Source organism: Callospermophilus lateralis, chromosome 1 (assembly GCF_048772815.1).
Source record: "Callospermophilus lateralis isolate mCalLat2 chromosome 1, mCalLat2.hap1, whole genome shotgun sequence".
Taxonomy (NCBI): domain Eukaryota; kingdom Metazoa; phylum Chordata; class Mammalia; order Rodentia; family Sciuridae; genus Callospermophilus; species Callospermophilus lateralis.
The window spans coordinates 165,691,399-165,705,890 of record NC_135305.1 but is presented as its reverse complement, the minus strand read 5'-3'; the positions used below and the strand labels follow the sequence as shown (position 1 = coordinate 165,705,890).

Here is a 14,492-nt window from a genome sequence, read left to right as displayed (position 1 = left end):
GCCCTAGTCCTAACCCTAGCTCTTACCCTAACCCTAAACATAGTCCTAACACTAGCCCTAACTCAGGACTAACCCTACCAGTAGTCCAATCCCTAGATATATTGCTAACTCCAACACTAACCCTAACTCTAAGCCTAAACCTAACCATAATTCTAACCATAAGCCTAACCCTAGACCTAAACCAAACCTCAGCCCTAAACCTAGCTCTAGCCCAAACTCCAGCTCTAACACTGGCCCTAGTCCTAACACTAGTGATAGCCCTAACTCTAACCCTAGCCCTAACCCTAGCCCTAGCACTAAACCTAACTCAAGGCCTAACTCTAGCCAAAGCCCTAACCCTAACCCTAGCCATAATCCTAGCCCAAAACCTAACCCTAACCCTCAACCAAAAACTAAACCTAGCCAAAACACTAGCCCTAGTCCTAGCCACAACCCTAACCCTAGCAGTAATTCCAGCCCTAGATCTAACCCTAAACCAAACCCTAGTCTTAACTTTAACCATAACCCTAGTTCTAGGCCTAAACCTGGCTCCAACAGTAACCCTAACATTAACCCTAACCCTGGCATTAATGCTAAACCTGAACCAAAACCTAACCCTAGTCCTAGCCCTAACCTTAGATCTAACCCTAACACTAAATTTAACCCTAACCCTCACATAAAGGCTGACCCTAACACTAAATTTTATCGTAACCCTACTCCTTACACTAAAGCTAGCCCAAACCCTAAACCTTAACCTTAACCTAGCCCTGGCCCTAACCATAGATCTAACCCTAACTCTAATTCTAACACCAATTCTAAAAGTAACATTAAACCTTACCATAGCCCTAACTGTGGCCAGAACCTTAACCCTAATCTTAACACTAAATCTACCCTAAACCTAACCCTAAATTTTACCCTAACCCTAACTCTAACCCTAAACCTAACCCTGGACTTAGTCCTAATTTTTACCCTAACCCTAACCCTAAACATAAACCCAAACCTAGCCCTATTTCTAGACCTAGCCCTAAAATTAACACTAGCACTAAATGTAACCCTAACCATAGCCCTAACCCTAAACCTAGTCCTAACCCAAGCTCATTCCTAACCCTAGGCCTCACACTAAACATAACACTAGCCCTAACCCTAGCCCTAGCACTAACTTTAGCCTTATTCCTAGCCCTAGCAATAATATTAGCCCTAACCCTAACCCTAAACCTAACCCTACAACTAGCCCTAACCCTAGTCCTGGCCCTAAACCTAAACCTAACCCTAGCCCTAGCCCTAACCCTAACCCTAACCCTTAATGTAATGAAAATCCTAACCCTAAACCTAGCCCTAAACTTAGCCCAAATTCTAGTCTTAAACATAACCCTAACACTAACCCTGACCTGACTCTGACCCTAACATTAACCAGAGCTCTACCTTAACTTTCACCATGCGACCAGTGCACTGGTTTTATTAATGAGGTTTTTGGCATAAAAGTTAACTAGTGAGATCGAAATAAGCACACAGACTCAGTTTGCTGAGAGCCATTAGCCAAGTAGGTATGACAATTTCCTTGCCAGGGTACCCCATGTTGCTTAGTGGAAGGACTCGTGGAAATAGGACTTGCCTTAGACATTTTGCAGTGACATTGCATGTAAGGTGACCTTGCTCAAGGACCAGGGTGGATCGGGGTTTAGAGCGGATCAGGGTTTAAGGCTCTCCTTGGATTTAGGGCGTTCCCAGTTTAGGACAATCCGGGTTTAGGGTGGTTCCAGGTTTAAGATTATTCCTGCTAGGAATAGGGCGTATCCTGCTGCCTGAGTTCCCCTTGATTTCTCCTGGGATTCAGAGAGTATTTGGGAGGCAGAGGAGGTGGATTTGGGCAGAGAACGTGGATTTCCCCAGAACGTGATTGTAGAGTGTCGGTGTGAATTCGGGAATAAAGAATTGCTCTTTGAATCTACAAAGCTGTGAGTGGCTAGTGATTTTGTGCCCAGCCAGACTGAGGCATTTGGTGGCCCATACGGGGAACATCTGAAGCTTAGAGGTAACTGAAATTACTTGCCCCTGAAGGAGAGCAAAAGAATGGGTGAGCATTTCAAAAAACAATGTGTTCTTGTTCTGATTTATTTTGTTTTTATTTCAAGTTGCCTGTTCCTAGCATTTTCTCAGGCAAACTGGGGAAAATGGCTGACTCAAGGTTTGAAGTTGTTCACCCCTGAGAAAGAGAAATTGTTAGAAAAAGGAGGCACCCCAGTAAGACCAAGAACAGTTAGGACATATGTTGATACAATACAAAAATATAACCCATGGCTTGATAAAGACGAGTTATTAAGTATATCAATGGAACCATCATGGTATCCTCTAGAAGGATTTTTCTTCAACAAGAAAGAGATGGCTAGTTCTTTTTACTACATTTGTCTAATATCTTGGTTTCTACAAAGATCTGATTAATTTACAAAGCTAAAGTGTTAAAATATCAACAACTAAATATAAAATCAAGTACTCTTTACTTAATAAGTTCCATAAGGTAATATATTTAAACATTATGTGTGTTTTTATAAATTGGTAAATGGAAAAAAAGGTTTAATATTGCTTTGATCTGTGTCTTTGCTGAAACAAGGTACTTTGGACTAAGTGTTAAGATTCTATCAGGTGTAATTTATAGTACCTTAAAAAAACATAAAATTATTTCATCTTATTAAAGTGGAGTAATTTGTCTAAATCAGAAATTTTATGAGTTGTTTCAGAATGTAAATTTGTAAAAAAAGTTAATGGCTAGAAAAGAGATATTAAAAGATTGAAGATGTGAAAATATATTTTAATATGGAAGGTTAAAAGAAAAAGAAATGTTTCTAGATGAGATAATCTCTGTGTGGTAAAGTAAAACAGTTGTAAAATGCCATTTAAAAAGATTTTGAGGAAACTAGACTTACTTTAAAAGCTTGAGAAAGGAAGAAAGAAGAAAAAGGTATTTCTACATGGCAGATTGAGACAAAGCTTCTTAATGGAGTAAAAAAGGCCTTTGGTTGAAGGGCATCCATGTAAACTAACATTAAGCGATTTAAACAGAATATAAGCCTCATTTAAAAGAGTGAAACTATAGGTGGTAAAAAAAGTACATTTAAAAGTACAGTATAGATGATAATTAAAAGGCTTTAAAAGGTTAAATTGAAGGTGCTTAAGATGCCTTCATGACAAAAAAAAACTATGAAAATGGGAAAATAGGATAAAAGATATTTAGATAAAGAAGATTAAAAATTTGAAGTGAAAATCTGTAAAGACAGAAGTACAGAAAGGTAGAAAGAAAAAAAGATAGAAAAGATGTAGGAAGATAAAAAAGATGTAGGAAGACAAGAATTTTAAACCCACAAAATAGGAAACAAAAAAAATTGGAGGAAAAAAAGCAACTAAGGGTGTATGTACAAACCTTAAAAGAAAACTAGAAGATAGAAAGAAGATAGAAAATGGTTGAATATGTCAAGTAAAGATATTTCAGTTAGAAAATGCAAAAGCTAAGAGAACTATTAAATACAGACATTCTAGATAGAAAAAGGTAGAAGAGAAAAGTTTAAAGTCAAATATTGGATAAAATAGAAGAATAAAATGTACTTATTAAAACAAAAAGAGGGAATTGGAAAAGGGTATATATCCCCCAAAGATAAACTTAAAATAATGCTTTTTACTCTAAACATTTTAAATTTGCATTCATCAGGACTTAGTGCTGTGGAAAGGCATATGTATCCAAAAAATGTACATAAGCCTAAGGTACTTTGGAAAGATATTCTAACAGGACAATGGAAAGGTCCTGACCCAGTGATTGTCTGGAGTCGGGGTTCTGTTTATGTTTTTCCACAGGGAGAACAGCAGCCGATTTGGATTCCAGAGAGATTAACTAAAACAATTTCTACAGATCAAAAAGAAGATGATTTGACTCAAATCCATAACAGCTGATATCCAGAGCTCCAGTTTGGCTATTCTTACATCTGTGACAGTGATTAACCAGGGTGCTTTTTTCAATATATATTTTATTATTGCATTTTTCCACATCATAAGGTTCTATTTTTATTTTTGAGCTCATACAAACCTAGGTTAATGTTTTTCTGATCAGTTTTATTTTTTGAATGTGGAGTTTTTAAACATTGCAATGGAGATTTCACCTAGGTAAAGCTACAAGGCCTTTATTATTGTATTATGTGTTGTACGTTTGTGTGCACATTTGTGTTTTGTATTGTATGTCTGTGTGTGCATATGTCCATATATCATATATGAGGAGCGCTCATGAAAAAATGGATCCGAATTTTTTTTTATTCACGTGATTTAAATGGCTTAATTTAAATTAGGTAAACAGCTGTTAAGGATTGTTTTTAAAGGTGGTTAACAGATCTGTTTGTTTAATAATTTAAATTAGGTAAACAGCTGTTAAGTATTGTTTTTAAAGGAGGTTAACAGATCTGTTTGTTTACTTTCACCTTTCCTTTTCATTATATTTAATAATTCTTTTCAGGATAATGTCTCTTTAGCATCATTGCCAGAATTCCTATTTTCATCCCAGTGCCAGTGAAGACAAAGATAAAACCAAACTACAGCTTCAATGATAGCTATCACAGTAAACTGTATAAATTGATGCATCATTGAATATAACTCAACAAGTAATGCTCAATCAAGGAGTCAACTTACTTTGGGAGGAAACAGACTTTGGGAGGAAACGGACATATTGATAGATTCCTCCACTTTGAACTGCTTGCAGAACTTGCCTGGACTATGTAACTATCGTTTGGTACAGCGAATTGTGGTATTGCTGGCATATCTTTGCTGATGGTGTCACCAGTGATGCAATTTTTCCAAAGGAGTCGTCAATTGGCTTGGTGTCGTGGCATTTCTGTATCCTCCTCCCTTCTGCTAGTGTTGGTCTAAAATTTGGGGGCCAATGGCTATATGCTGGACCGGTAGTCAGTGACGGGTATGATCCAATTGCAGTGGTATCAACCTAAGACAGGAGGCTGACGCCTAAAGGTCAGTTTTCCGATGACGGGTAAAAACCATATGTTGAATTGGACAACCTATCAGGCACGGTCCTTAAGCCACATTGCTTGTTGTTTAATTAATCAGAAGGGGGGAGATGCTGAGAGCCATTAGCCAAGTAGGTATGACAATTTTCTTGCCAGTGTAGCCCATGTTGCTTAGTGGAAGGACTCGTGGAAATAGGACTTGCCTTAGACATTTTGCAGTGACATTGCATGTAAGGTGACCTTGCTCAAGGACCAGGGCGGATCGGGGTTTAGGGCAGATTAGGGTTTAAGGCTCTCCTTGGATTTAGGGCGTTCCCAGTTTAGGACAATCTGGGTTTAGGGCATTTCCAGGTTTAAGATTATCCTGCTGGGAATAGGGTGTATCCTGCTGCCTGAGTTCCCCTTGATTTCTCCCGGGATTCAGAGAGTATTTGGGAGGCAGAGGAGGTGGATTTGGGCAGAGAACGTGGATTTCCCCAGAACGTGATTGTAGAGTGTCAGTGTGAGTTTAGGAATAAAGAATTGCTGTTTGAATCTACAAAGCTGTGAGTGGCTCATGATTTTGTGCCCAGCCAGACTGCATCATCAGTTACCTTTTTTATGACCAGGTTTAGGATGGCTCCCCCTCTAGTTTCCACCTCGAACCACCTGGTAGGGCAGCAAGGATTACTCAGAGCTAGCAGGAAAGAGAGAAAGAGAGAGCACGCCAGGGAGTAGCCTTTTATTGGGGAACAAGAAATTTAGGGGAGAATTTCATTCAATGAAGGTTGAGGGGGGCCGTACTCCAAGGTCAGGGTCAGTGATTGGCCCCAGGGGCAGTGGTCAAGTCCCCACACAGACAGGCTCTCGCACCAGGAGGGGGTCGGGAAAGCTCTGACACAGTTTAGCCAGAGTGCCTCAGACCCAAACCAGGAGTTGCCCAGTCACGTGTGAGAATGTCTCCCCACATATTCTCCCTTTCTTTTCTTAAAAATGAGGCGGCGGTTCACTCTTTGGAGTTTCTGTATCCTTGTTCTGAAGACTCGCTATCCTATAATTACAACACAAAAGAGAATTAACAGCAAAGAGAATAATCTAATAATGTACCAGGCCGAGTGTTTAAGAATATTTTCAGGGTTGAATCCATTTAACTCCTTTAATCTTTGGTTAGCCAAAGAAGAAGGATCCGAAAAATCAGCTCTACTATTTTGAATGTCTTGGATATGGTGATGAAGTTTCAGAATATCCAAGCTATTATTACTATTTTGCCAAATACCTAACAAATGGTTTTTAACCTTCTCCCAATCCTAGAGAGAAGCATTGTACTTGGCAGCTGTAACACACACATATTTATAATTTGCATGGCATTTAAGCCTTTCTTTAAATTTTAAAGCTGAAAGTTCATTACCTATGTCTATAACAGTCGCCTCTAAGGCATTTAATTTAGTTTCAATCCTTTTATCAATATTTACTTGATTACGCAGAGCCTTGGAAGTATTTTGAGCTAAATTATTAAGAAATTTTGCATGCTGAATATTTTGAGACAATGTCAGAGATGCAGAGACAGTGAAGGCAATAAAAGAGACTAGCACCAAAACACCAACAATTCTAACTCCAATAGCATGTTAGGTCTTGCTAGCTGGGCATGAATTTGCTGCGAGACTTGTAAACCAGTATCAGCATACCATGGCTCTGAAATATTAGCTGGTAATAAAACAAAAGAGGGCTGATGAAGCATCAGCACTCCTTTTCCTCCATTATACCTGGTAATACAATTGGTTAGGTTATATTTATTACAAGTAACAACATATCTGTCATCTATCCATTTAACTTTTACATTTCCAATAATTAAAACATAAGGAGATTGAACACAGGCTCGTAAGCCATAGCAAGATCCCTCCTTACAGTTCTTGCCAACAAATTTTCGTAAAGGCTTGTCTGTAAAATGTAAGAATTTTGAGGCAGCAATTAAACGCCAAACATCCTTTTGAATACCACCTTCATTATAAGTCAAAATATTACTAACAAATTCTGCAGGTGTCATAGCAGAATTTCTTCGTGATTGTCTCTTATCAATTTTTGAGGACTAGTCTAAAATATACCAATTATCTTTGGACACCTTATGTTGTACAGGAAAAGTATTTACACAATCCATCCATCTAGGAAAGGTGCCAATCTCAATTGTAGAACTATTTGGACAGTGAGGTATCCATGGAGGTTTTGCAGAAATGACTAGTTTGTTATGGGAAAGTCCCATCTTAATTACTGATGTAGTATAAGGTTTTAAGTCTCCATAAATTGAATTATTGGTCAGTCTAGGTCTACTGATCGTTGTCTTTTCCTCGAATGATACTTTCAGACAGCCGGCATGTTTATCGTGGGACTAACACAAAGGTAATTGGGCACTGTAGCCAGAATAATTAAATATAGTCACATGATTGGGAGTAATATGAGTATCTGTAAATCCTCCCATCATGAATGAGTCATTAGTATATACTGGATTAGATTCTCCAGTCCACACAGCTGGGTGTACCAGGGGTGGATCTGGGAAATATGTCCAGTAAGTGTCTATTTGATTCCTCTTTACCTGACAGCCCAGCAGGGCAATTACTGTTGCTACCATTATCACTGGGGTCCTGTTCTTTCCTAGGAGTCAAAGTATTCGGGAAGCCTGTGTTGTTAGCTTCTTCACGTATTCCCATGAAATCAACTTTTCGGCTGGGTCAATCTGCTCTTTCTTCATCTTTTTCTGATATCTCTTCCTTTTGTGTAGGGGCTCCTCCGGGTCGATCTTCAGTCGCTTGAATCTGGGTTCTATCTCTTCCATGTCTGATAGCACGTTCAGGCACCCAAATAGGAAGAAAAGCACCTTCTGGGAAAATACAAGCATGACCTCTGCCCCACATAATCACTGGATCTGGGCCTTTCCATTGACCGGTCTGTAAATCTTTCCACAAAACTCTGCCTAAAGGGCCTGTTACTGAGGGAGACATTTGCCTCTCAGCAGCAGTGTGACCTTCTGCGTCACAGTTTAAAAAATTTAAAATGAACAAAGCATGATTGAGGCTATTTTGGGGAGTCATAAACCTATTCCCCCTTTTTAATTTTTGTAATTGAAGTTTAATAGATAAATGAGCTCATTCCACATTGGCTTGACCTTGGGGGTTATAAGGAATTTTTGTTTTATGATTAATTTGAAACTCTTGGCAAAATTGTTGAAAAGAAGAGCTTATGTAAGCTGGAGTATTATTTGTTTTAATTTGTATAGGGCACCCTAACACAGAAAAAGCTGCTAGGCAATGAGAAATTACATGTTGAGTATTTTTTTTTTTTTTTTAGTACGTGCTGTGGCAAAAATAAATCTGGAATAAGTGTCCACTATGACATGTACATAACATTGTTTACCAAATTGAGGAATATGAGTTACATCTATTTGTCATATTTGATTTGGTTTTAATCTACAGGGATTTATCCCTGATGGCAGAGATGGAGTGTGAATAACACACTTAGGGCATTGGCTTACAATTTGACGAGCTTGTTTTTTGGTAATATTAAATTTTTTACATAAGTTAGAAGCATTTTGATGATGTAAGGATTGAGAAGCTTGTGTACAGTCATATGAAGACAACTGTTGACAAAAATTTACTAATTTATTAATTTTGTCATTACCTGAAACTAAAGGTCCTGGAAGATTAGTATGAGCTCCTATGTGTCCTATGAAACATGGGTCCTTTTGTATTAGCACTGTCTTTTGTAAATTATGAAATAATTTAAATAACTTTTGTGATGAAGTATACCCAATAACTGAAGTTTTAATATTTTTAGTAACTTTGACTGTATATAAGCTGTCAGAATAAATATTAATAGGCTTATTTGAAAAGTAATTTAAGGCACAAATCAGAGCTTGAAGCTCTGTTTTTTGGGCAGAAGTATAAAAATTTGTATTACCTCTGTGTGAACACGACTATAAAAACCTGTTTTACCTGAGCTTGAGCCATCAGTGAACAAACACCGATAAAGCTTCATCTATAGGATGTGCATGTACAATCTTTGGAAAAATAAGTGACATTAATGATGTAAATTGGATAATCTTATTACAAAGATAATGGCTATCTGTCTAGGAAAATCAGCAAAAGCTATATGTCATGGGTTAGAAGTTTGAAAAGCCAATTAGTCTGTTGAACAGAAAATGGAATAATTATGATATCAGGCTCAGATCCAATTAATTGTAAAATCCTAGTTCTGTCCTTAATTACTAATTGAGCTATGGAATCATGAAAAGGAATTAATGTTTTTTGAGGGGAGTGGGATAAATAAATCCACTTAATAACTCCTAATCTTTGTCATATGGCTCCTGTTGGGGTATGTTTAGTTGGAAATATTAATAAATACACTACTTTTTTAGGATCAACTCTAGTAAGCTGTGCATTTTTAATTGCATTTTTAATTTTTCTTAAAGCTTTTTTAGCTTTTAAGGTTAGCTGACGTGGAGAGGTTGGAGAAGGATTTTCTTATAATATCTGAAATAAAGGACTTAACTCAGAAGTAGTTAGTTTTAAGGATGGCCTCAGCCAATTAATATCTCGTAATAGCTTTTGAAAATCATTAGGGGTTTGTACAGAAATTGTTTGTTCCACTCCAGTAAAATTAAAGATGGTAGCCCCCATGGTTGGCGCGATGACGTCACATTGCGCAACCATCACCTACTTCTTCATTTTTGGCCCGGGGACCGAAATGACAAGAAGGCGGGCTCATCCATGCCATCTCGATCCTCCACGTGGGGTTGAGTCCTGCAATATCTATTATCACCAGTAGATGGAGCACTGAACTTAAAATTGCGCATGCGACATTCGCACGCAAAATGTTTTTTTTTTTCTGCAAACGTAGCATCTTCCGCGGTTCTTTCGTTCTAATTTTTTGTGCCTTAATGTTTCCTTTAGTGCCGCAGCTAGGGCTATAGTCTGTAAATGAGTAGAGTCTATCTCAGAACATAAGCGGATAAATTCAGAAACTGTCCGTTTTTTACAGTGCGGCCTAAGAACGTCCTGACAGTATTTATTCGCATTTTCAAATGTCAATTGTTTAACAATAAACTCACATGCCTCGGGTCCCCGATCGACCTGTTTGCAGTCTGGTATAATCGGGCTACAAAATCTGAGTGTGGTTTACTCGCACCCTGCCTGATTTTGGTAAGAACTAATTTGGATTGGTCTTTAGAGATTATCTGCTTCCAGTCACGTATCACACAATCAATTATTTGATTGTATATTACAAATTTATAATTTAACTGTCTTTCTAAATTAGCACATTTACCTGTTCCTAAAAACATTTCTACCGGCGTCTCTAAATTTTGTCTTCTATTTCTTTCTGCCTGTTCAGTACAAAAATCAGTCCAATAAGTATGCCAAAGTAAGAAATCTCCTCCACTCAAGCAAGATCTAGCTAAAGAAATCCAATCACTAGGAGGAAGGGGCTGTGAGCAAATATTTTCTATCAGGCTCTGTACAAAAGGCAAATTCAGACCATACGTCTCACATGCACTTTTTAGTTCCTTAATGGTTTTAAATGGGCTTACAGCATGAACTCTAACTCTCTGATCTTGCTCATTAACTTGCTCAAAAACTGGAAAAAGTTGAAAACTGCTAGTATCTTCCCCAGCCTCCTGTGCTTTCTTAATACCTCGCTGGAACGGGGTAAGAAAAGTCATTGTTAATTCAGAGTACCTGTTAAAATTTGTCCTTTTAGCAGGTAATGGCCGAATTTGAATAGCCTGGGCAAGCGGTGTTAAACGCAGCCTGTTAAAATTTCTCTGTAAGTCCTGGATTTCAACGTCTGATTCTTCTCCCTCAGACTGTGACTCGTCGATAGAATCTGCACTGTTGCCATTTTGAAATTGGGCTTCTAAGCCACGTGGTGGAGAAGAACTCTGTGCCCCTCTAAGAATCTCTTCTGGATTTTCTTCCCCAGGAAGATCCTCTGTCTCTTCCGGAGGACTTTCTAGGACTGCCGAGGTTTCTCCTCTATGACCTTCCTCTCTATAATCTCCCTGTGGGCTAACCTGATCCTGCAAGTTTAAAGTTACATTCATAACCTTAGGTTTAGCCCCTAGAGCCTTTGTTTTTAAAAGCCTCAAGGGAAAGGGAATTAACTTAGCCTCAGGCGAATTTTCCATTTGAATAGACCTAATAGCTCTCTGAACACCTTTTATTAGATCTTCAGGGGGCCACGAACTCTGGCCCATATATTCAAAAAGCAAACTTCCAGAGCCGTCCAAGTTTTTTGAATATCATCTATGCCTCCAGGTAATTCATTAGAAAGACAAACTTTTTGTAACTTCCTTCTTAGTTTCTCACAAGTAAGTAAATTTGGAGACTCTTGTTCACAAAACCAAGGACAATATTCACCTACAATCTTTAAGAATTATAATAACTGAGTTTTTTAAATCTGTTTTCCTTTCTGATTAATTATAGTGTCTAAAATAGTCAGATACATTTCCTTATCCATAGAAGTTGAATTTCCCATTTTAATTAATTTAACATCTCTTTCCTTCAATATCTCCAGGTACTTTTGTGACTCTAAATTGTCACCACTTCCTTTATCTTTATCTTTATAGTGCGCTCCCACTCAATCTAGCTAATCGAGAATGCCCCCCTCGTGGGCGCCAAATTCCACCATGCAACCAGCACACTGGTTTCATTAATGAGGTTCTTGGCATAAAAGTTAACTAGTGAGATCGAAATAAACACACAGACTTAGTTACCTTTTTCTATGACCAGGTCCAAGATGGCTCCCCCTCTAGTTCCCACTTCGAACCACCCGGTAGGGCAGCAAGGATAACTCAGGGCTAGCAGGAGAGAGAGAGAGGGAGCATGCCAGGGAGTAGCCTTTTATTGGGAAACAAGAAATTCAGGGGAGAATTCCATCCAATGAAGTTTGAGGGGGGCAGCACTCCAAGGTCAGGGTCAGTGATTGGCCCCAGGGTCAGTGGTCAAGTCACACCCCCATACGGACAGGCTCTCGCACCAGGAGGGTTTGGAAAAGCTCTGACACAGTTTAGCCAGAGCGCCTCAGACCCAAACCAGGAGTTGCCCAGTCACATGTGAGAATGGCTCCCCACACCTAACCCTAAACCTAACCCTAATACTAGACCGAGCCCTAAAACTAATCCTAAAAATAGCCCTCACCATAACCATAGTACAAATATTAGACCTAGCCCTAAACCTAACACAAACCATAGCTCTACCCCAAACCTATTTCTAGCCCTAACCATGGCCCTAGCCCTAACTCCAACCCTAGACCTAAGCCTAAACCTTAAACCAACCTTAACCCTATACCCAACCCTGACACTAACTCCTACTCTGAACTTAACCCTGACTCAAACACTAACTCTAACCCTAACCCTGACACTGACCCTAACCATAACCCTAACCATAACCCTAACCCTAACCCTAATGCTAACTCTGATCTAATCCTGACCCAAACACTAATGCTCACCCTAACCCTAACCTAAACCCTAAATTTTGCCCTAACACTAAACCTAAACCTTTACCCTAACCCTATCCATAGCACTATCTCTAGCCCTAGCCCTAGTCCTAGCACTAACCCTAGCCCTCGTCCTAAACCTAACCATACCCTAGCCCTAGCCATAGCTCTAACCCTAGCCCTAAACCTAGCCCTACCTTTGCCCTAACTATAGCCCTACCCCTAACCCTTAAGTAAACCAAAACTTAATGCTAACCCTAGCCCTAACCCTAGCCTTAATTCTAGTCCTAAAATAAACCCTAACCATAGCCTTGATCCTGACTCTGACCCTAACACTAAATCTAACTCTAAACCTGACCATAACCCTGACCCTGAACATAACCATAACACTAATCATAATCTTAACCTTAAATCTAACACTAGACCTAGTCCTAAACGGGATCCTACCCCTAGCCCTAACCCTAACTCTTAATGTAAACCAAAACCTAAAATAGCCATAAATCTAGCCTTAATTCTAGCTCTAACCCTAACACTAACCCTACCCCTCACCCTAAACCTAACCTTAGCTCTAACCCTAACCCTAGCCCTAACCATAACCCTAACCCTAATGCTAAACAAAACCCTAATTTTTACCCTAACCCTAAACCTAACCCTTTACCCTAACCCTATTCCTAACACTAACTATAGCCTGAGCCCTAGTCCTAGCAATAACCAGCCCTAGTCCTAATCTTAGCTATAACACAAGCCTTATACCTAATACTAAACCTATTCCTAACCCTAACTGTAATCTTAAATGTAACCCTAAAATTATACCTAGCCCTAAACCTAAACTTAGCCCTAAACCTAGTTCTAAACCTAAAGCTAAACCTGATCTTAATCCTAAGCTTAACCCTAATGCTGACCCTAACCATAAAACTAACCCTAACTTTTACCCTAACCCTGACCCTAACTCTTACCCTAACTGTAGACCTAGACCTAACTCTAGCCAAAGTCCTAGTCCTAGCTCTACACCTAGTCTTAATCCTAGCCCTATATCTAGTCGTAGCTCTAGCCTTAAATCTAAGCGTAAGCATAAATAGAGGTGTAACCCTAACCCAAACCCTAGCCTCAGCCCTAAAACTAACTCTAGCACTAGACCTAACCCTAACACTTAACCTACCCCAAACCCTAACACTAGCTCTAACCCTAGCCCTAACCCTAGCCCTAACACTAACACTAACACTAACCTTAGCCCTAACTCTAGCCCTAGCCCAAACCCTAACCCTAGCCCTAGACTTAACCCTAACACTTAACCTATTACAAACCCTAACCCTAAATGTATCCCTAACCCTAACTCTATGACTAATTAAAAAAACCATCCCTAGCTCTAATCTGATATGCTTGCCTTAAATCTCTCCCCAGCCTTAAACCTAATCCTAACCCTAACTGTAACCTTATCCCTAACCGAAACAGAGTTGTAACTCTAGCAGTAACCCTAGCCTTAGCCCTAACCCTAAAGCTAGCCCAAGACCTAACACTGAACCATAACCTTGCTCAAACCCTAACACAAGCCCTAACGCTAGACCTAACCCTAAACCTAGCCTTAGACCTAGCCCTAACTTTAATCCTACACCTAGCCCCAACCATAAACCTAACCCTAAACCTAACCCTAACCCTAACCCTAGATCAAGTCTACCCTTAACCTGAGACCTAGTCCTAATTCTAAGCATAACTCTAGCACAAGTCCTAGCCCTAAACCTAACCCTAACTCTAATTCTAGCCCTAACCCTAGATCTAACCCTAACTCTAACACTAAATCTAACCCTAAGCCTAACACTAAATCTAAACTAAATCTAACCCTAAACCTAAACCTAAATCTAACCATAAGCCTAACCCTAGACACAAACCTATCCATAGCCCTAAACCTAGTCCTAGCCCAAAACCCAGGCTTAAACCTTGCCCTAGCCCTAATATTAGTGCTAACCCTGGCCCTAACCCTAGCCCTAGTTCTAAACCTAACGCTAGGCCTAACCCTAACTAAAACCAACCCTAACCCTAGCCATAATCCTAGCCCCA

The 14,492-nt window shown here is 39.3% G+C and overlaps 1 pseudogene; it reads right to left on the bottom strand.

The window, feature by feature from the left end:
- Nucleotides 1-7,578, bottom strand: part of LOC143399435 (uncharacterized) — an 81,287-nt pseudogene extending 73,709 nt beyond the window's left edge.
- Between the last annotated feature and the right edge of the window lie 6,914 nt (nt 7,579-14,492).